This window comes from Phyllobates terribilis, unplaced genomic scaffold (assembly GCF_046119375.1).
Source record: "Phyllobates terribilis strain yellow unplaced genomic scaffold, ASM4611937v1 Scaffold_4__5_contigs__length_816908805, whole genome shotgun sequence".
NCBI lineage: Eukaryota > Metazoa > Chordata > Amphibia > Anura > Dendrobatidae > Phyllobates > Phyllobates terribilis.
The window spans coordinates 86,508,735-86,530,739 of record NW_027362764.1 but is presented as its reverse complement, the minus strand read 5'-3'; positions in this window follow the sequence as shown (position 1 = coordinate 86,530,739).

Sequence of the window (22,005 nt, the reverse complement as noted above, 5' to 3'; positions counted from 1 at the left end):
GCACAGGGATGTACTCCATCCTTGTTTTTCTGAGACAACACCACACTGACCCCCACAGAAGAAGCATCAACCTCAACCAAAAACGGCTTAGTCACATCAGGCTGCATAAGGATGGGGGCAGAGCTGAACCTCTTCTTTAGAAACACAAAAGCTTCAATGGCCTCAGTAGTCCACTGAACCGCATTAGAACCTTTCCTGGTGAGATCGGTCAGTGGTTTAACAATAATAGAAAATTTTTTAATGAATTTTCTGTAATAATTGGCGAAACCCAAAAACCTCTGTATTGATTTCAAACCAATAGGCCTAGGCCATTCCTGCACAGCTTGAACTTTCACCGGGTCCATCTCAAAGCCCTCGCTGGAGATAATGTAGCCCAAAAAACTAATTCTCTGTACAGCGAACTCACATTTCTCCAGCTTAGCAAAAAGCGAATTGTCAATCAATAACTGCAATACCTCATGTACGCTCCACCAATGAGACTCCAGGTCAGGCGAATAAATCAAAATGTCATCCAAATACACAACCACATTTTTGCCGATCAAAGGTCTGAGGATGTCATTAATAAGATTCTGAAAAAATGCTGGAGCATTGGTAAGACCAAAAGGCATAACCAAATTCACAAAATGACCCACAGGAGTGTTAAAAGCTGTCTTCCATTCATCACCCTCCTTTATGCGCAACAAATTGTATGCCCCCCGGAGATCAATTTTAGAGAACCACTTGGCCCCCACTAACTGGTTAAACAAATCAGGAATCAATGGCAGTGGGTAGGGATTGCGTACAGTAATTTTATTAATCTCGCGAAAGTCCAAACAAGGAAGTAAACCGCCGTCCTTTTTTTTAACAAAAAAAAATCCAACAGCCACAGGTGACTTAGAGGGTCTGATATGACCGGCGGCCAAGCTCGTCTGTATGTATTCCTCCAAAGCCTTTCTCTCAGGAATAGTAAGATTAAATAAACGACTTTTAGGAAGAGTCGCTCCAGGGACAAATTCAATGGTACAATCATAGTCTCTATGGGGAGGCAAAATTTGCGACTCCTCCTCAGAGAAAACTTTCCAAAAATCCTGAATAGGTACAGGTAATTCCCCTTTATCCACAGCAGCAATGCGCCCGTTACAACACTTGTCATAACACTTAGGGCTCCAGGACTTAATTTCATTGGTAGACCAATCCAGTACAGGATTGTGCAATTTTAACCAGGGCAACCCCAACACTACTGGAGAAGGCAAATTATTTAATACCACCAAATCCAAATTTTCTTGGTGACTACCATTAATAGTAAGGGGAAATTCATAAACCTTGTGAGTAACACATTTCAAGGGAGAGCCATCGACAGAAACCACGGCAATAGGGGATGACAAAGGTTTGGGTTTTAAATTAAGTTTTTCCAAGAATCCCCCATCAATCACATTCAGAGTTGAACCACAATCCACAAATACCCGAAATTCAATTAATTCTTCCTGAGCTGCGGTAGTAGCAGAAAGAAATACACCCTTAGTGTTTAAATAGGCTATACGGGCGTAACTGACCTTTTTTTTTTCTTTGTTCATACGAAGCACACAGTTCTTAATGAAATGGTCAGATTTGCCGCAATAAAAGCACAAACCTTCAGAAAACCTGCGGTCTTTTACCTGAGAGCGGGGTGACATCGCCCCAATCTCCATCGGCTCTCCAGTGTCAGTACAGACCCTCTCAAGACTTGGAGCTGACATGGTAGAGGATTTACTCTCATTAACCCTTGCACGCAGTCTCCTGTCCACAAGTATAGCTAATTGCATTGCCTCCTGCAAGTTTCCAGGTGTAGGATAAGCAATCAGCAGATCCTTAACCCTTTCACCTAGCCCAGCAAGAAACAAACTTTTCAGAGCTGAATCGTTCCACCCCTCCTGAGCAGACCACCGACGGAAGTGAGTACAATAATTTTCCACATTACCTGATCCCTGCCTCAAATGTCTCAATTCCGTCTCAGCTGATGAGACACTATCAGGATCATCATACAACAACCCCAAAGCAGAAAAAGGCCCATCCCTGAGGTTCTTTGCGCAAAAGTGACATTATGAACCCTATGCGCTGTGATTCATCACCAGAGGATCTGGGTCTCAAACGAAAATACAATAAACAAGCATTTTTAAAGGAAAAAAAATCTTGTTGTTCACCAAAAAATAAATCAGGCAATCGTACCTTTGGCTCCACAAAATGCGCTCCAGAACAGCTACTCACGTGTTGTTGGAGCTCGGCCACCTCCAGAGAGAGTCCTTGCAGGCGTTGAGCCAAATCCTGAACCGACACCATGATGGAAACTGGAGGTCTTTCCTTAGAGAATTTTTTTTGGGCTGGACTTACTGTTATGATCTGCTACAAGCACTAAGGAAAGACAGGAGATCTGTCCATACAATGGAACTAAGCTAGATCCCTACGATGTAACGGGGGACCTGATCCTGCGATCAGACCCGCTAAAGTCCTCAGCTAGTCTGAACGAAGACCTATAGATGTGAGGGAGGGATCCCCACAAGAACTAGGGACTGGGAGAAAGATGGACACCTCCTAGCAGAAATTGTAGCAGTAAAAAGACAAACAAACAACATAGAACATAGAGGTCAAAAGACCTAGCTAAACTGACTGAGTAAGGTAACAAAGCACCTGGCTAGCTTAAGAGTAGAAATTGCAATGAAGTCCAGCAAGGCCAGAAGGGCGGAGCAGGATTAAATAGGCAAAAAAGGTCATGTGACCAGTCTAATAGAAAAAACCTAACAGGAGAGTTATAACACCCGCAACACCAGCCTCAGCGGTCTACCCTGCAGCGGCGGTTCACTCTGATCGCAATGCACGGGTGGCGTAGTCGGACATTCGGTATGTAGCCCGCCATTTAGTTTGACCTGCCTGAGCCACGGGACCGGATCACATCCACCGTGACTACAACCCCCAGCATCTACAAAAAGGCCCGGTTCCGGGTTCCCAACGCGTACTGTGTGCCTGAAGAAAGACTGTAAAACTTACCTTTGTGGAGTTTCCCGCCATCCGCAGCCGTTTCCCGCCATCCGCACCCATTTTCCCGCCATCGGGCGCCATCTTTGGGATGCCGCGCGGGAAGAAGAAGGGCGTGGATGACGAAAGCGCGCGAGAACTGGAGCCCCGCCTTACGCACGGACGCTGCGCAAGGTCCTGAAAGGGGCAGAGCGGACGCTGACGTCACCAGGACGCGACGCAAGGTCCTCAACCCCGATGATCGCCTGCGGAGCCGCGGCCTACAGAAGAAAAGTAATGGAAGGTAGGCCATGGTTGACTAGGGGGGAAGAGGATGACGGAAGCAGAGGGAACTGTCACCGCCAGCGCGGCTGCTGCCGCAATAATGCCGTTCACGATGCCTTATATCCCCGGAGCGGCCTGGTTGCCCCAGTACTCAGGGGAGTCGCATACCCTAAGCGACTTTAAAGAGAGACTATATAGCCTATTCAAGGTGTACACCCTAACGGAGGAACAAAAAGTGACCATACTGATAGGCCAGTTAATTGGCGTGGCCCAACGAGAAGTAAAGTCCTGGTCAGTCAGGGACAAGGGGACCGTGAAGGAGATTTTGGCCCGTCTAAAGGACACTTTTGATACCCGCACCTCAGCAGAGATCAAAATGAGATTTTATGGGTGCAAGCAGCGGGCCCAAGACAGTATAAGAGACTATGCTTTGAACTTGCAAGAGGCCCTGAGAACCATTAAGCAGGCAGGCCCTGACAGTGTGCGGAATGCAGATGAACTGCTGACTGAGCAATTCATTGAGGGTCTGCTGTCCAACGCCCACAGAACCCAGTTACGCCTGATTGCCCTGCAGAACCCTGAGTTAGACTTTGCACAGAATAGTACCCCATCTACAGACCTGCACCATCAGGTCCAAGAACTGACTAAAAGCGTTGCCGCACTAACCAGGACTGTGCAGTCATTGCAGGTATCCTCTCCAGGAAAGATCCAGCAACCAGCTATCCAGCTACCAGTCCGGAGGACGTCCCATGGCGCCGACAGAAGAGGATCCCACCGTTCAGAGGGAAGCCAACAGACCGCTGCGACCAGGATGGACAACCCATCTGCCGCCGCTGCAGCCAGCCAGGACATATTGCGAGGTACTGTGATTTAAATGGGCCCAACCTGGGGCAGAGGGCCAACCCCCAGGTGTAAGATCATCAGGCCCGTCAAACTGGCGTGACAAGTATGTGGGGGGACGACCGGTCTTGCCTGTGGTACTGGATGGCATTCCCATGAGTGCACTGTTGGACACCGGGTCACAGGTAACCACCATCCCCAATGTACTTTTCAAACGGTACTGGGATGACATGGATATTACCCGCTACCCAGATAATGACTTGAGCATCATCGCCAGCAATGGTCAGCCCGTGCCGCAGGTGGGGTTCAAGGAGGTGACCATCAAGATTGGTAAAGTTGAACTGCCGGCGCAGGGACTGATTATTGTGGACATTGACCATCGTGAAAGTCACCCTAAAATAACCTTGGGTACTAACGTTCTTGAAAATTGTCTTTCAGAGATAATTGTTATATTACAGCAGGTTGCAATGAATGCCAGCTCCAGCCAGCAGCGTGTCTTACAAAAGGAGATCAGAGCCCTGATGAAGCGGCAACAGGTAGAACTGTCTGGTGGTGAGATTGGAAGCGTTAGGATGAGTGACCCATTCCCTATCGCCATGCCCCCAAAAAGTGAAATGATGATCTGGTGCCGGTCTGCAATCGGGTTAAGAGGTAGAGACTACCAAGCTATGGTAGAACCCGTTTATTCAGACAGTAGGCCCACCATTTTGACAGCACGGGGGGTGGTTGATGTCCGCCATGGGAGGGTACCAGTCCGCATCCTTAATATTGGGGAAAGAGAAGTACACTTGCCCCGGTATGCCACTCTAGCCAAATTGTTCACCATTAACCAGAACTCTGTAAAGGCCGTGGAACCCTTGCCTCCATCTCAACCAGAGGAGGGTAACGGCTCCAAGAAACAAATGGAGGACTGGTGTCAGAAACTGCATGTGGGCACCGACTCCACTCCCTCACACCAAAAACAGGGAGTCTACCGGGTGGTTCAGGAGTACGAAAGAGTCTTTAGTAAACACCCGCTAGACTTTGGGCAAGTAAAGGGGGTAGAACACCAAATTCCCACAGGAGACCATCCACCCATAAAGGAGAGATACCGGCCTGTACCCCCTGCACACTATCAGAATGCCAAGGGTATGTTGCGAGAAATGAAGGAGGCTGGGGTGATCAGGGATAGCTGTAGCCCCTGGGCAGCTCCTCTAGTTCTTGTCAAAAAGAAAGATGGCACGATGAGGATGTGTGTAGATTATAGAAAGGTCAACAGAATAACACACAAAGATGCGTACCCGTTACCTAGGATAGAGGAGTCTTTGGCTGCATTAAAATCTGCTAACTTCTTCTCTATTTTGGATCTCACTAGCGGGTACTGGCAGGTTCCTGTAGCAGAGTCAGACAAGTAGAAGACCGCCTTCACCACCCCGATGGGTCTCAGTGAATTCAACTGTATGCCGTTCGGACTCTGCGATGCACCAGGGACCTTCCAGAGGCTGATGGAGTGCTGTCTGGGTCACAGAAATTTTGAGACGGTCCTACTCTACCTGGACGATGTCATCATGTATTCCAAGACCTATGAGGACCATCTAAAGCACCTGGCAGAGGTGGTCGATGCCCTGGCAGGCTTCGGCCTAAAGGTGAAACCCTCCAAGTGTCATCTACTGAAGCCAAAAGTACAGTACCTGGGACACGTGGTGAGTGCTGACGGAGTAGCCCCAGACCCTGACAAGGTAACGGTGATTAAGGACTGGCCAAGACCCTCCAGCATAAAGGAAGTGCGGCAGTTCCTCGGGTTGGTAGGCTACTACCAAAGATTCATCTCCGGGTTCACCAAAATGGCAGCTCCTATGCAGGACCTCCTGTTAGGTCAGTCAAAGACTAAAAGTCAGAAGCCCTTTAAGTGGGACAAGTTGGAGGAGGAGTCTTTCCGCCAACTGAAGATGGCCCTCACGGGGGATGAGATCCTGGCCTACCCTGATTACGGCCAGCCTTTTATCCTCCACACCGACGCCAGTAACGTGGGGCTAGGAGCCGTACTGTCCCAGATCCAGCAGGGCAGAGAACGAGTAATTGCTTATGCTAGCAGAAAGCTGAAACCCACAGAGAGAAACCCTGAGAATTATAGCTCCTTCAAGCTAGAGTTCCTGGCAGTGGTGTGGGCAGTCACCAAACACTTCAAGCATTACCTGGCTTCTTCTAAGTTCACTGTGTACACGGACAACAACCCGTTGACACACCTGGACACTGCAAGACTTGGTGCCCTAGAGCAGAGATGGATGGCCCGGCTGTCCAATTATGAATTTACCATCAAATATCGGACAGGGCGTGCAAATGCCAATGCAGATGCATTGTCCAGAATGCCTCACTTGCAGGACGGGGGAGAGGATCCAGAAGAACTGGAAGAAATTGAACTCCCTGCATTCCACCGTCATGGGATCACCCAGTGTTCCCATTGTGTAAAGGAGAGGTGCTCTGCCACCGCTACGTTCAATCCCTTACCCCACCACGGCTGGGCAGAGACACAGGATAGTGACCCCGCAGTCCGCCTGGTAAAAGAGATGCTGACCCAGGCTGATGCCCATCTTGATCCAGATGCTCTAGAAGAGGGCAAACAGCTGTGGAAGGAGAGGAGCAAGCTGTTTCTCTATGAGGGGAGGCTGCGCCGCAGGACCGTCAACTCTCGAACGCACGAGCTGATCTGGCAGGTAGTGGTCCCAAGGCGGGATGCGGCTATGGTCCTAGAGGCATACCATGACGGAGCAGGGCACTTTGGATGGAAGAAGCTGGAGTTCCTGTTGCGGGAGCGGTTCTTCTGGGTAGGCATGAGAGGGGCTATAGAGAGATGGTGCAGAGACTGTGGCCCGTGCAATCTAAGGAGGAAGGACCGCGCCAGCCAGAAGACTCCCCTGCAGCCCATCATCACAAAGCAGCCCATTGAGCTGGTGGCCCTGGACCACGTAAAGCTGGCTCCAAGCAGATCGGGATACGTCTACGCCCTCACAATCGTAGATCACTACTCCCGGTTCCTCGTGGTGGTCCCTGTCAAAGACTTAACAGCTCAGACGGCCGCCAGAACCTTTCAGCAGCATTTCTGCTCTCCACACGGGTATCCAAAGCAAGTGTTGACTGATCAAGGTCCAGCGTTCGAGGCTGAAGTCTTCCAGGAATTCTGCAACCTGTATGGCTGCAAGAAGATAAGGACAACGCCTTACCACCCCCAAACCAACGGCATGTGTGAGAAAATGAATCAGGTAGTAATAGACCTGCTCAAGACGTTGCCTCTGGAGGAACGCAGCCTGTGGCCTGAGAAACTGCCCGATCTGGTGGACTTGTATAATCATATCCCAGTGGGTTCTACCAACTGCACCCCAGCTTACCTAATGAGAGCAAGACCTGATAAGCTGCCAATTGACCTGGAGATGGGAGTCCTGACACCCGAGGACACCTCACCAGAAGCAGACTGGGACACAGAACGACAGCAGCAGTACCGGAAAGTACAGGAGAGTGTGGAGCGAAGTATGTCTCAAGCAAGGGAGAGGCAAGAGAGGAACTACAACCAGCATGCTCCTGCTGCTCCCCTGGCACCTGGAGAGCAGGTCTTGAAGAGGAAGAGATGGCTCCACAAGTTGGACGACCAGTGGGAGGAAGACCCGTACACCGTACTGCCCTCAAGCCATGAAAACACAAAGGTATGTGTCATCAGTAAGGATGGAGGAGAGACCACAGCCACTGTCTCCAGAGACCACCTGAAGAAGTGTCCCGAGCAGCTGCAAGGTGCTGATGAAGACCAAGATAGCCCTCAACCCGCAGAGGAAAGGGAAGAAATGGTCAGTACAGTGTTCATAGAATTTCCCCGGTCCTGGACACAAATCAACAATGCTATAGTGGTACCCATCCTTACCTTCCTCCAGCCAGCCCCTCAAGGGTCTGCAGCAGAGAAAATAGTGTTGGAAGAGCAAGTGGCCCCGGAGGCAGAAGAGTACATACCAGCAGCCTAGGAGAATCAACCCTCTGCTAGTAGTGAACCTGCCATGCCCGTTGTGAGCCAAAGAGATCGCAGAAAGCTGCCCAACCTACCCGTAACATCTGCAAACACCTCTAGTGCAGACACGAGCACACCCAGTACAAAGCGGGTGGAAACAGGGGACCCAAATAGAGTACCACCACATAGTGGGTTACGTAGGTCCAAAAGGAGCACTAAAGGTCAGGTACCCGCTCGCTGGAGAATTTAAAAATGTGATATATCTACCTGCATATTGCAAATGTTTAATGTTTGTTGCCTGGTTATTAATTATGTTTTTCTAGTTACCCGACAGGGTTCATGGACTAACAGGTTATGGACAATGAATAACCGGAACTGTACCTTGTACATAGTTGCACCTGGTAAGGTGCCCTCTTTTGAAGACGACCACAGAACACAAAACCCGTGGAGGTGGCTGAAGACGTGGTCTAACTCCGGATCATCAAAGCCCTGTAGCCACCCCAGGGCCTACGTGGAGGGTTTAGGACGGGTCCCTCAAATTGCATCTTAGGTGACATGGACACCTGGTCACGGGAGCGCCGTGATCTCTAAAGACTAAACTTCTTGTACATATGTAGTGTTATTGCTTATCCTCTGTTAGGTTGTATTTTTGCAAAATGTGTTTAGTCCCGGAGTACTAAATTTCACTAGGGAATGACAAACTGTTGGATGCCAACTCTGACCAGCACAGGAATGCAGCACCATTATAGTTTCCTTGCTTGTTGTGGCTTGAGTGTGTGTGTGCATCCAATGGTGTGAAAGACAGACCGATCTGGAGAATATGGTGAAGCAGTGTAGGAAGATCGGCTTCTTCTATTAGGGGAGGAGAATGTATCTGGGGGAGTCTGTAGACGGGCACTTAGGCTGGAACAGCCACCCTCTGCCATAAGAGAAGGGAATTGTGAGAGCAGGAGTTATACTTTATCTATCCTGACTCCATTTTGATTTTTGTATGTGTATCTTCTGCTTACCAGAATGGAGTTTGAGCTAGTATGTATGTGAGATAAGGAGTCTTTTGGAATGTCTTTGTGTAGAGACTCAGAGATAAGGAAGAAACCGAAACTAGAAAGTGAGTGATTCCTAAAATCCAAAAGCTGGGTGTAGACAGAATTACTTTTAGCCAATGAGATGTACGTATGCTAATGTCAGCACATATATAGAGATAAGCTGAGCTAATAATATTGTTATCATGTATGACTATTAACAAGCTATAAAACCTTGACCAATGATGTAATAAAAACAGACCTACCCTGATGCTCAGTGTATCAGTCATGGCTCTTCCGTGCACATATTTGAATTTACAATTTAATTTGGAGCAGACACAATGTCTCAGAACGTCTCACATTATGTGGCGATGACAAGACTTAGATTGTAAGATTAAAATTTCTGTGTGAGAGAGCAGGGGAGGGGGTGCGAATGCCCCCTTTTTGGAGATGTGTTATGGATCTTAATATTTTATATGACACTTACCATAAAAACATCCTATCTCAATTACATGAGAAAATTTCACATTAATATCAAGTTCAGTTCTTGAGCCTGTAGGAGGAAAGCAACACAAAGCCCACCATACACAAGAGATGGCTGTCAGCTGAACTATGTGATGCTTTGTCTGATCGTCATCTCGGCCGTCTCTCCCATACACAAGAACACTCATTGTCTAAGTACTCCTGTGTTCTGTAAGAAAAAATAACATGAATTTAAAGAAAACTTCACCGAAAAAAAGTAGCCGCCATTACCAACACCAGGTCACAACACAATTGCACAATAGGATGCAGCAGACCTCCATGATATAGGAGGGGGCACAAAAGATGCAAAATACTAATGAAACAACCAATTTAGGGTGTCTGTCCTGTGTGGCGTACTTTTAGGCAGCATACCTGTTCTAATAGTAATAGGCTGTTATCCGACCAATGGGGCACCTCATGCTGTGAATGGCACCCTATGCACACCTGTGTGGATTTGGAATACTAGTCAACCACCCATTTGATGTCTGGTGGGTTTGAAAGTGGTTGTTTTATCATGGGGGCCTACTGCATCCTGTTGTGCATTTGAGTTGTGACCTGCTGTTGGTAAATAAGGCTGCCTTTTTTCTGTAATTTCGGGGGAATTTGTGTTCTCTATGAGAGTGCAGCCAAGAGTTGTGTCTCGCGATGACAAATTTCCAGGAGAGTAAAGCGATTTGTAGTGGATTCGGACAAGCCTGATCGATACCTCCATCGACAATCAGTTGACTGGCGCCACCAACAGATTAGAGTGTTGACTGATCCTGTCGATATGTCGGTGGGTGCAACCTACCGACATTAGTGTAATGTGCATGGGGGGTTAAATACAGGGAGAACATAAAAACTCAATGGTGTCCTTCGTCATTTTCAAACCCAGCACCCCAGTACTGCAGCAATGGTAACCATTTGAGCCACCATGTTACCTATAGAAGCTTAGCAGATTTGGGAGATATTATCCATTTGTCATTTCAGAACCTAATTTGCATTATTTGGGATTATGTACTTCAAATTATTAAATCATATACACTCTATGTATCAAAAGTTAAAAATATTGAAATTACAAAATAATTATTAATGACAACAACAACAATAATAATAATAATATTGATAAAAATAGTCTCAGTGTCTGTCCAAAATAAGCTTCATCAGCTCTGGTTAGGCATTGAACATTGCATGAAACATGTCAAAAGGGGAAATAGAACGTAATGTAAAGTGTAATATACATTTTTTTTCCATAAATTTCACATCCCAGATGGACTGCATCTTCCTTTTCTTAAAGATTATCAGCTGACAGAGAAGCCATACTGGCTGGAGACATGAAGACCACACTTGGTAGATAGGGTTCACATAAAGAATAGAACAGATAGGAAAAATAAAGTTACATCACCGAGAGAATTCTATGATTATGATATCATTTTATAGGGAGGCGTAATAAAGACACGGCCATGTAGATAAACGCTGGCAGCTACATGTAATAAAAACATAAGAATATACAGATACAACACAAGTGTATATGACATCCCACTGTCTCCATCCACTGATAATAAATGTATTTTGTGCTATTGCAGCAGTCTCTTACAGATATAGATGACTATAAATGCTTAAAAGAGATTGTCCAGAATTAGAAAACCTTGGCTGCATTTTTTACAAAAACATTGACACTTCTGTCTATGGATTGTGTCTGATATTGTAGCTTCTCCACTAAAGTGAATAGAGATGAGTTGCAATACCATACACAACCTGCAGACATGTGTGGCGCTGTTTTTTTAAACAAAGCAGTTATGGTCTTCTAATTTTTATGTTACTTTCTGTATGATAGTAGACACAATAGCGACAAGTAACCAAGCAACTTTTTTTTTTTAACTTTGATTGCCATATCGACAAATCAGATTACTGTATGAAAAACATCACAAACGCTTTTTAAAAAAAGATTTAGTGTAATAGGGCTTATGGCTGATCATAGAATAGCTCCAACATAAACAGGGACGCCATGGCTTCATATACATTTTTCCCCTTATTGAGCAGTGTTAAAGAGAATCTGTCAGCAGGTTTTTGCTTTTCAATCTGAGAGCAGCATAATATATGGGGCAGAGACCCTGATTTTAGGGATGTATAACTTGCTCAGCAGCTTTGCTGTAGTTTCAATGCAATCAGTGTTTTATCAGCAGGAGATTATCACGGCAGGACTAGGTGTCATGTGCAAGGAAGTCAGACGGCTAATGTGTATAACACCACCCCCACCACTGATTTGCAGCTTGCTCACAATGCACGGTGTTCACTGGAAGCTGCCAATGAGGAGCATGTGCAGGGTTATACACATCTCAGTATTCATAACACTGCTAAATCTACTGCTACATACCCAGCCTTGTCGTGGCTGCTGGGCATACATGAATTGGCCAATTTATGCACTAAGTATCTTTGTTTTTTCCTATCTTCTAAAGCAATAATGCTATTCCAATTTAATATATTTCATGTTTTCATGCTATAGCGTTAGAGTGCAACTTTATTTGTTAGTTATAGTTATATATTTAGATGGCTACTCTTAGTATGCACCTGTTCACATCTGTTCTCTATCTGGAAGTGACGGTCAGTCTTTTGATATTTATACATAGGCTCTCTGACCGAGCACTCCACCCATCAGCCTATGCCGGTTTTAGTCACAGCAGGATGCTACCTACCAATATAATTGTAGGTTATTCAGCCCAGGAGAGGAATCACATTAGGTTAGGTTCCCAGCAAAGAGGATCGCCTTGTTATAGTTGCTGGGCATACATGAATTGGCTAATTTATGCACTAAGTATCTTTGTTTTTTCAATTCCAGTTTCATATATTTCATGTTTGCATACTATAGCATTACAGAGTGCAACTTTATTAGTTATATATGGAGATGGCTACTCTTAGTATGCACCTGTTCACACCTGTTCTCTATTTGGTAAGTGACGGTCAGTCATTGATATTTGTACTGCTACATCTACAGCAGAGAAAACAGGGATTCTATCAAAACTGTACCAAGCAGTCCAATACGTGACACATCGCTGGAATCAGTCTCTCTGCCCCTACATCATGCTGCTCTCAGATTCCATAGCAAAAAATTGCTGACAGATTCCCTTTAAAGAACAGTATTATACATACATTGTGGCATCCGGGATAGTGTGATGGCAGTCATCGTCTTGCTGATATTTGTGGAAATTGTAGCATAGCGCCACTTTGCTACCTGTGAAATAGATGAAATATAGCTGGTAAAGTGTAACCTGAAAGTAGGTGCTTCATGAAAGTGGAAAAAATGTGCAATTGTGGACAGTAATATGACACTGAGATCAGAAGGAAAAGATGCCAAAAAGTCAAGTTGCGGGTGCATAGTGCAGTAAGTGGATGGTTGCATTAATATTCTAAGAGCTTATTTACACTTTCCGACCTGCCAAAGTTAAAAGATCACTGATCGACTACAGATCACCTTATCCACCACCAGTGTCTGACCTCACAAATTCTATTTAGGTTGAATGTGGACAAGTTTCCCCAGACACACCCCAGAATCTTGTGGAAATCGTTCCAGAAGAGAGGAGACTGTTAGGGCTCATTCACACATTTGATTTTTCCACCATGAGAAAAACAAACTGATTATTCTGATCAGACATTGATCGGAGTTTGAACAGAGCTTGGTCCAAGTGCCATCCGTTTTTCTCATACGTGGAGAAATATACAGTACAGACCAAAAGTTTGGACACACCTTCTCATTTAAAGATTTTTCTGTATTTTCATGACTTTGAAAATTGTACATTCACACTGAAGGCATGTGAATGCCAAGAGTGTGCAAAGCAGTCATCAAAGCAAAAGGTGGCTACTTTGAAGAACCTAGAATATAAGACATATTTTCAGTTGTTTCACACTTTTTTATTAAGTATATAATTCCACATGTGTTAATTCATAGTTTTGATGCCTTCAGTGTGAATGTACAATTTTCATAGTCATGAAAATACAGAAAAATCTTTAAATGAGAAGGTGTGTCCAAACTTTTGGTCTGTACTGTATAGATATAAAATGTTTTCCTACGTTCTCCATTCTGACAGTCTGTGAAAATCGGACTACACTTGGATGTCATCCAAATGCGATGAGACTTTTTTTCACAGACCCACTGACTTGCATTGCCAAGTTTGATCCAATTCCTCAATTAGCATCTTCAGGAATTCCCCTTAGCTTGATTGACTTTGCTGGTTTTGAGCGATGCCTGAATTGAATCCCCGACCTTGTGCATCCACACTGATACTGCAAATGCACACACATAGTGTCAGTGCGGGTGTGCTCTTCTCCATCACTTCTTTCTGCAGCGACCTCCCGCTATTGTGTGATCCTGTGTGCTGCAAGAGACCGCTGCAGACAGGACAGAGGGATGAGAGTGCGCCTGCAGTAATACTGTGTGTGTACGCTCAGATCCTGCAGTGTTAGTGTGGACAAGAAGAGGCAGGGGTTCAATTCAATCGAGCACTGTCAATCAAGCTAAGGGGAAGCGAGGAGGATGATAAGTAAGGGGGAAGAATGGTGCATTGAGCCTTGGCTACTCCAAGGGTGCACCAAGGAGCATATTTATTATGCATGAGTACAGTAATTAGTATATGCAATAAAAGAGTTATGATAAAAATCAAGTAGTGAAATCTAAAAGTGGTTCAATTTGAGGTTTGGGGGTGACAGACTCCTTTAAAAATAAAATAGGTGCATTTTAATCCCAATTTCAATCTCAAAAGATGTTAAAGCATTGAGGAAGCCACTAGGATGAGCAAAAAAAAGTGTTTAAATGAGAACTGTACTCTCAACGAACTTTGCATAAATCAATGGTACAGGTGAATATAAGAAACTTTGTAATACATCTAATCAGAGAAATCGGCTTCCTTACTCATTAATAAGACACTTCTTCCCATTCCCCGCCCCCTGAACTTGTCAGCTACTCTGAAAAAAAAAAACAGCTGAAATCCTTCTTGCTCAGATAAAACAGGTTGCCAGTACAGTGAGGTGTCAGGTTCCACAGCTAATTATACTGTGTGGACAAGGGAGGTTGGAGGAGGAGAGAGGAGCAGAGTGAGACACAGAGAGTTCATGCTGAACTTTCTAATAAGTATTTTTCTCACTCTAGTGCTGGAATCACATCTACACTGATCACTACTGCTGTGTAACTCCTTCCATGCTGCTGCTGCTGGTCTCTGTGTGGTTAAAAAAGAAATGAAAAGCAGGACTCCATCTCTGTGTTCTAAAGTGTGTATAGGAAATTTCACGGCAGCTGGTCTCCTCCCACCAGCTCAGAGTGGATTGCCAATTAGAGATAGACCCGGCAGAGGGGAAAACTGGTGAAAATGTAGGATAAAAGTCATATAAAGGTCAGAAATTGTGTTGTTCTCCATGTACACACAGTACAGTTTATTCTGAAAAGTTGCTTAAAAGGCAGCACGGTAGCTCAGTGGTTAGCATTGTTTCTTTGCTGCGCTGGGGTCCTGGGTTGAAATCCCACCAAAGACAAAATCGGCAAGGAGCTTGCACGTTCTCCTTGTGTTTGCGTGGGTTTCTTCCAGTTTTCTCCCACACTCCAAAGATATACTGATAGGGAATTTAGACTGTGAGTCCCCATGGGTACACTGATGATGATGTCTGTAAAGTGCTGTGGAATTAATGGGTCTATATAAGCGCGTACAATGAATAAATAAAATAAGTACAGTTACCCTTCATATCAACTCTGTCAGGATAAAATGACTGTCCAAACCAAGCAGAGGCTCTTGGTGCACCCTTAGTGTGGCCAAACAGTTCAGCGCACCCTTCTTGTTTTTCATTTATCTCCACCTTCTTTTTCCACTAGCTTATTAGCTTATGCTTTACAGAAGACAGAGAGGGCAAAGATAGATTAAAAACAAGTAGGTGGGAAGGTGCACTAAACCCCCTGCCAAGGGTGCACCAAACGCCTGTGCTTGGTTTGAACAGTCATTTTGTTCTGATAGTCTCCCTGTAATTTAATAAGTTCCAATTATTTTGGTGCAACTATTAAGTATTTGAAAAATAGTTATCATAATCACTTGATGCTTGATATCTTCAGTCTTAATTACCCCAATAAATATTTAAGTGCATGTTATCTTTAATAGTTTTTCCTTGATGCTACGGGTTTCTGGTCCTGTATCGGAAGATGAATGAGCATTCCATAGTTGTGTTGATGGCTGTCAATTGAGCATAACTGTTTTCCTACGGTCACTTTAAGACGGCAGCGTGAAGACCGTGGAATGTTCACCACCTTCAATGATGTTTATACGTTGTCCAGCGGCAGTCTTATATTCTCTATGTATAATATACAGAGCGTTCCTATATGAGCCCGCTGCTGCTATGCTCCCGTGCAAGCTGCATCATCTTATGACAAATTGTGACCATTTTAACTATCGCTTTGTCAAAATACATTTAACTCAACCCAGTCTACAGTTCTGATAGAAATTTTTAGAAAGTCATTAGAAGTTGTGTTGGCCGCAGTCCAGATAATGATATTTCCAGGGCACGGAGCAAACAGAACTTAGAGCTCGTTTTTAAGTCATAAAATTTTAGTCTTTATCTCTGTTTATTTTCCTGCTTCTCTTTAATTTGGCCTAATGGACTTCGGCCTGAACTCTTCCCCAGCACTCAAGAGTAATGTAAACTTTGGGAAAGCCCTGAGGAGTTTAATAGGGGCAATTAACATTTTGGGGGCTTTGTAGAAGGACTTAAGATTTACTTTTAATGCTTTTAACCCACGATTTGCCTCAAGGCAGCATGAGTCAGATATATATTGTATACGTAGATCGCTTTTTTTTTCTTTCTAAATCTTTTAAATGTAAGAAAATAGAAAGTTGTACAGCATTCAATGGTAATTCAGCAAGTTATTATAGGTCCTTTCACATATTCAATTATTGTATATATTTTTACTTGGTGTAATACATTTATGATCTGTATTCTTTGCAGCTTTAATATTCACATTTATTTATTATTCTTTGTTTGTATAGCACCATCATATTCTGTTGCACTTTACACACATCATCACTGTCCCTATTGAGGCTCACAATCTAGATTCCCTATCAGTATGTCTTTGGAGTTTTGGAGGAAACCAGGAAAACCCACTCAAACACGGGGAGATCATACAAACTCCTTGCAGATGTTGTCCTCATACTATTCACATACTATTACTGGCAGTGGAATTCATGATGGAACCTGGTGACTCCATGGCAAAGCACAGGGTTAACAAGTATCACTGTGCTGCTCATCCAGAAGTCTGATGACATGAGACCTACCTACGTAGATGTAGTCAGCCCCTTGGGTTGTATTGGGCCCACAACCTAAAAACATCCCTATAATCTGATCTTTTCTCACCTGTGAAACTGCAAAAACTCTTATGGTCGCTCTCATTTATTCTCATCTGGACTACTGCAACTAGTATTGAGCAAATTTGTGCGGCATTTCAAATTCGGTTTGTGTTCAGGGTTCCGGCTTGTTCGTGCCAAAAAATCGGCTCCACCCACGAACATCCCTGATTTGCCACGCTGTCATGCAGATGTTATCTATAAATTCGCTCAACACTAACTGCAACTCTCTATTTATTGGTCTTCTTCTTACCAAACTTTCTCCTCTCCAAACCATCCTGAAAGCAGAAGCCAGGGTCGTATTTCTGTCCAGCCACTACACCGATGCCTCTACCCTATGCCAGTCATTGCACTGGTTACCTATCCGCTAGAGAGTACAATATTAACTTATCTTTTCCGCCCACAAAGCTCTCCACAGTTCTGCTCCACAATATAGCTCCTCCCTTATCTTTGCCTATCACCGCACCCATACTCTCTGTTCTGCAACTGATCTAAGTCTAACATCCTTCATAATCCGAACCTTCCAATTCTATCTCCAAGACTTCTGTCGTGCTGTGCCAGTTTTTGGAATGCACTACCCCGGACGTTCTGATTAATGCCTAGCCCCCCACATTTTTAAGTGTGCTTTAAAAACACATCTCTTTAGATAGGCCTATCACCGCACTTTGCTAATCTAACTCTTCTCTGTGTAAGAGAGGTCATGTGCTTCTCACTTTATTATAAAAATGATTATTTCGTATACACAGGTTATAATAACTGTTTTTCTAATCAAGGGAGAAGCACATGAAAGTCCCGGACACCCTCTTACACCTGTTCCCCCTTTCTAAACTTTCTTCAGAATCTGGTCCTTCCTACTCATCAGTCTCTACATCCTCCTTGCACCCAATAGCACATGGTAACTGCACTTAGATGAATCCTGGCTGATGACCGGTTTATGCAGCTTTATATGAAAACCCTTATTTATTATAATAATGGCTGGACCGTACATGACAAGCACTTTTTACATATTGCTCTCCCTTATTTCCTTATAGATTGTAAGCTTGCGAGCAGTGCCGTCACTACTCTTGGTATCTGTTGAATTATGTGTTATGTTTTTGTAATGTCTTTATTGTCTCTACATGTCCCCGCTTAATTGTAAAATGCTGTGGAATATGTTCGCGCTATATAAATATTATTATTATTATTATTATTATTATTTAATGGACTTGGGTTGCTAAACTGAGTAGAGAGTGGTTTTCACAATCTAACCCCTGTACATGTACCTGCAAGTTTTCCCAAGACACCACAGTATAGCTATACACTACAGGTATACACACGTGGTCAAAATTGTTGGTACCCCTCGTTTAATGAAAGAAAAACCCACAATGGTCACAGAAATAACTTGAATCTGACATAAGTAATAATAAATTAAAAATCTTTGAAAATGAACAAATGAAAGTCAGTGCTTTTCAGCCCTGCTTCCACAGAATTTTTAAAAAAAATAAACTCATGAAATAGGCCTGGACAGAAATGATCTTATAGACACCTCTCTATTACTAACCTGGGATTCATGTTAGCTGCCACTGCAAGGCTGACATGAACCCCAACCCTATTACCCCACTTGCCCTGCACCAGGGCAAGTGGGAAGAGCCAAGGCTAAGCCCCAGATTTGGCGCATCTTAAGGATGCGACATTTCTGGGGCCGCTGAGGGCTGATATTATTAGCCTTGGAGGGGACCAGTATCCATGACCCCTTCCCTGGCTATTAATATCAGCTCACAGCTGTCTGTTTAGCCTTTTCTGGTCAGATTTTATAGAGGGACCCTACGTCATTTTTTCCTGGGGTCCCCTTGTAATCTAGCCATTAAAGGCTAAGCAAACAGCTGTGGGCTGTTATTAATTGCCAAGGAACATTATTGGCTAATGGCCTCTTCTCCGGCTAGTCAAATCAGCCTCCAGTGGTTGGCTTTCCCTCTGTTGGTTATGAAAATAATGCGGGAGTCCACGCCATTTTTTTAAAAAATTTAATTCTTCATTTTATTTTATAAACTCACCGGCAGCATGTCAATTTCTGTAGCAGAGTCTCCACTGCAGATTTCTAACCCATTGAAATGTCAATAAATGCGGCTGATGTACTGACAAGTGCGGTATAATAGGATTTGGGGGTTAATATGTTTTTTTAAGAGTTTTTATACAACAATGAATGCTTTTTAGAGCTAAATAAAGATATTTGAATAAAGAAACGTGGGACATCGCTTTAAGGGTAATGTGCTCAAGTTGAGTATTTGATTGAGAAACTTCTACAAAGTTTCTGCATCTCTTGGCAGCAAAACTACTGTTAAAAAAACACGCGTTTTTGCATGCGTTTTTTTAAGTGTTTTTGTACAGCAATGCATGCTTTTTGAGTTAAATAAAGATATTTGGAAGAAGAAACATGGGGTGAGTATATTGGGTTAATTTAAATGATTAAATAATGTATCTGTTTTATTTCTAATAAAGTGTTTTATTCTTGGTGTGTGTGTTTATTTAACTCTTTACTTACAGGTTTAGTAATGAGGGAGTCTGGCTGATACCTCTTCATTACTAAAGCTATGGCTTGGTGTCAGCGACACCTAATCCCATTACCCCTAATCCTATTACTCCTAATGCCATACTTGTTTTGTCAGTACATGCGGAGCCACCACATGTATTAACATTTCAATCGGTCAAAATCTGCAGCGGCGCTAGTCTCCACTACAGAAATTGACATGCTGCTGGTGAGTTTATGAAATATAATGAAGAATTAAATTTAAAAAATGACGTGGGCTCCCGCATTATTTTCATAACCAGCAGAGGGAAGGCCAACCACTGGGGGCTGATATTACTAGCCGGGGAAGAGGTCATTAGCCAAAAAGTGTTTCCTGGCTATTACTAACAGCTTGCAGTTGTTTGCTTAGTCCTTACTGGCTAGATTACAGGGGGGCCCCTGAAAAAAAATGATGTAGGTTCCCCCTATAAAATCTAACCAGCAAAGGCTAAACATACAGCTGTGAGCTGATATTAATAGCCAGGGAAGGGGTCATGGATACTGGCCCCCTTCCAGGCTAATAATATCAGCCCTCAGCAGCCCCAGAAATGTTGCATCCTTAAGATGCGCCAAATCTGTCACTTAGCCTTGGCTGCTCCCTCTTGACCTGGTGCGGTAGCAAGTGGGGTAATAGGGTTGGGGTTCATGTCAGCCTTGTATTGGCAGCTGACATGAAGCTCAGGTTGTAATGGAGAGGCATCTATAAGACACCCCCATTACTAACTCCATAGTAAAGGTTTGGAAATAAAGACACGGCAAGAATAAAGTATTTTATCGTAAATAAAAGTCCACATTGTTTATTACATATTTATTTAAAAATAAAAAACACAGTTATACTCACCTAATGCCTAATCCACTGAAGCCATTGTCACTTGTAAAAAAACAAAAATAAAAAAACAACCATATCCCTCACCTGTCCTGAGTGTCCCACTGCGATCGGATCATTTGTAGGACAGTCACATCAGCAGTCACTGATTTGACTGCTCTACAAGACAGCAGGCTATACACTAACACAGTAGTGTAATCACTCCTGCATCAGTGAATAGCGCTGAGCTGCCGGGAGTGAGGTCACCAGAGTTCAATCAGCGGTGACGCTCCTGTCAGTGTATCGCTGGCTGCTGAATAGAGCGGTCACATGTAACGATGTGGCTGACACTCAGGTCTACGACAGATAGCTGAGGATTATGGTGGTTTATTATTTTTCCTTTATTACAGGTGACATGGGCATCGGGGATTAGGTGTTAAGGTGAGAATATGGTGATTTTTAATTTTATATTTTTTACAGGGCATGAGGGCATCGGGGACAAGGTATAGGTGAGTGTAATGTGATTTTTATTTTTATTTTAATATTTATTTATTAGTTTTAACTTTTTTTTCTTAATTTTCAGCACAGGCGTCACAGTAGAGAAACTACTGCTTCCATCCAGCGGTGCCTGCTTTCCTTATTTACAATGACAGCAGGCGCCGGCTGATGGGGATAGCAATCTCCTTAGCCGGCGCCTGTCAATTTCAGTAAGGTTTTTACCGCTGTTAACAGTCACAGCTGCGGGATCACTCTGAAATCAGACAGCGTGATCCTGAAGCTTTCTGACCAGCGGTAATGATGCTACCGCTGATCAGAACCAGTGTTTTCCATGCTGTCACGCAGATGACAGTGCGGGAAACACCCAAACCCGAACAGTAACACGGACTTCCTGAGGAAGTCTGTGTTCAGGGTCCGTGGTCAAACAGCAAATGTTTGGTACGCACCCCAAAAATTACTGTTCGGGTTCGCCCATCTCTACTAGGAACATCTTTCCTTTTTTAATTAAACTAAATTGCACAATAGTTTTATCATTCCAACTGGCTATTTTTCAGCCAACAGAAAATGAACTGAAAGTTCTTCATCTCACTGCGAGGAACATTGCTTTTCGATCTCTAATCTTCTGTCTTTAGCATAGATATTTTCTTCAGAGTTGTACCAGCCTTGTATATGGATGCCCCAGGTTTCCCAAGGTTCTGGGCAGTAGCTAAGTTGCTACCTATCTCAGTATATGCTGTCAACACTTGACCAGTGTCTAATTGACCTTACCAGTGTCTAATTAACATTAACAGTGTTGACTAGTGTTGAGCGATACCTTCCGATATTGGGAAATATCGGATCGGATTGGATCGGACCGATACACAAAAAAGTATCGGATATCGCCGATTCCGTTACCGGAAACCAATGCAAGTCAATGGGACAGAAATATTGGAATAAAAATAAACCCTTTCTTTCCTTGTAGGTTAATTCTACATGAAGGAAAACAACTAAGAATAATGTAGAATGTATTGGGGGAGGTGGGGGAGACAATAAAGGCATAGAGGTTTAGCCCAATCAAATGGAATAGCAGGAATTAATATTTTTTTTAAGACGGTCTGAGTTACGGAAATATTGACTATGTTAAGTTTTTTTATATTTTGTCAGATATTTATGTTTCACTACTTCCATGCTCTTCACCTTCTTTTTTACTTCTCCCACAC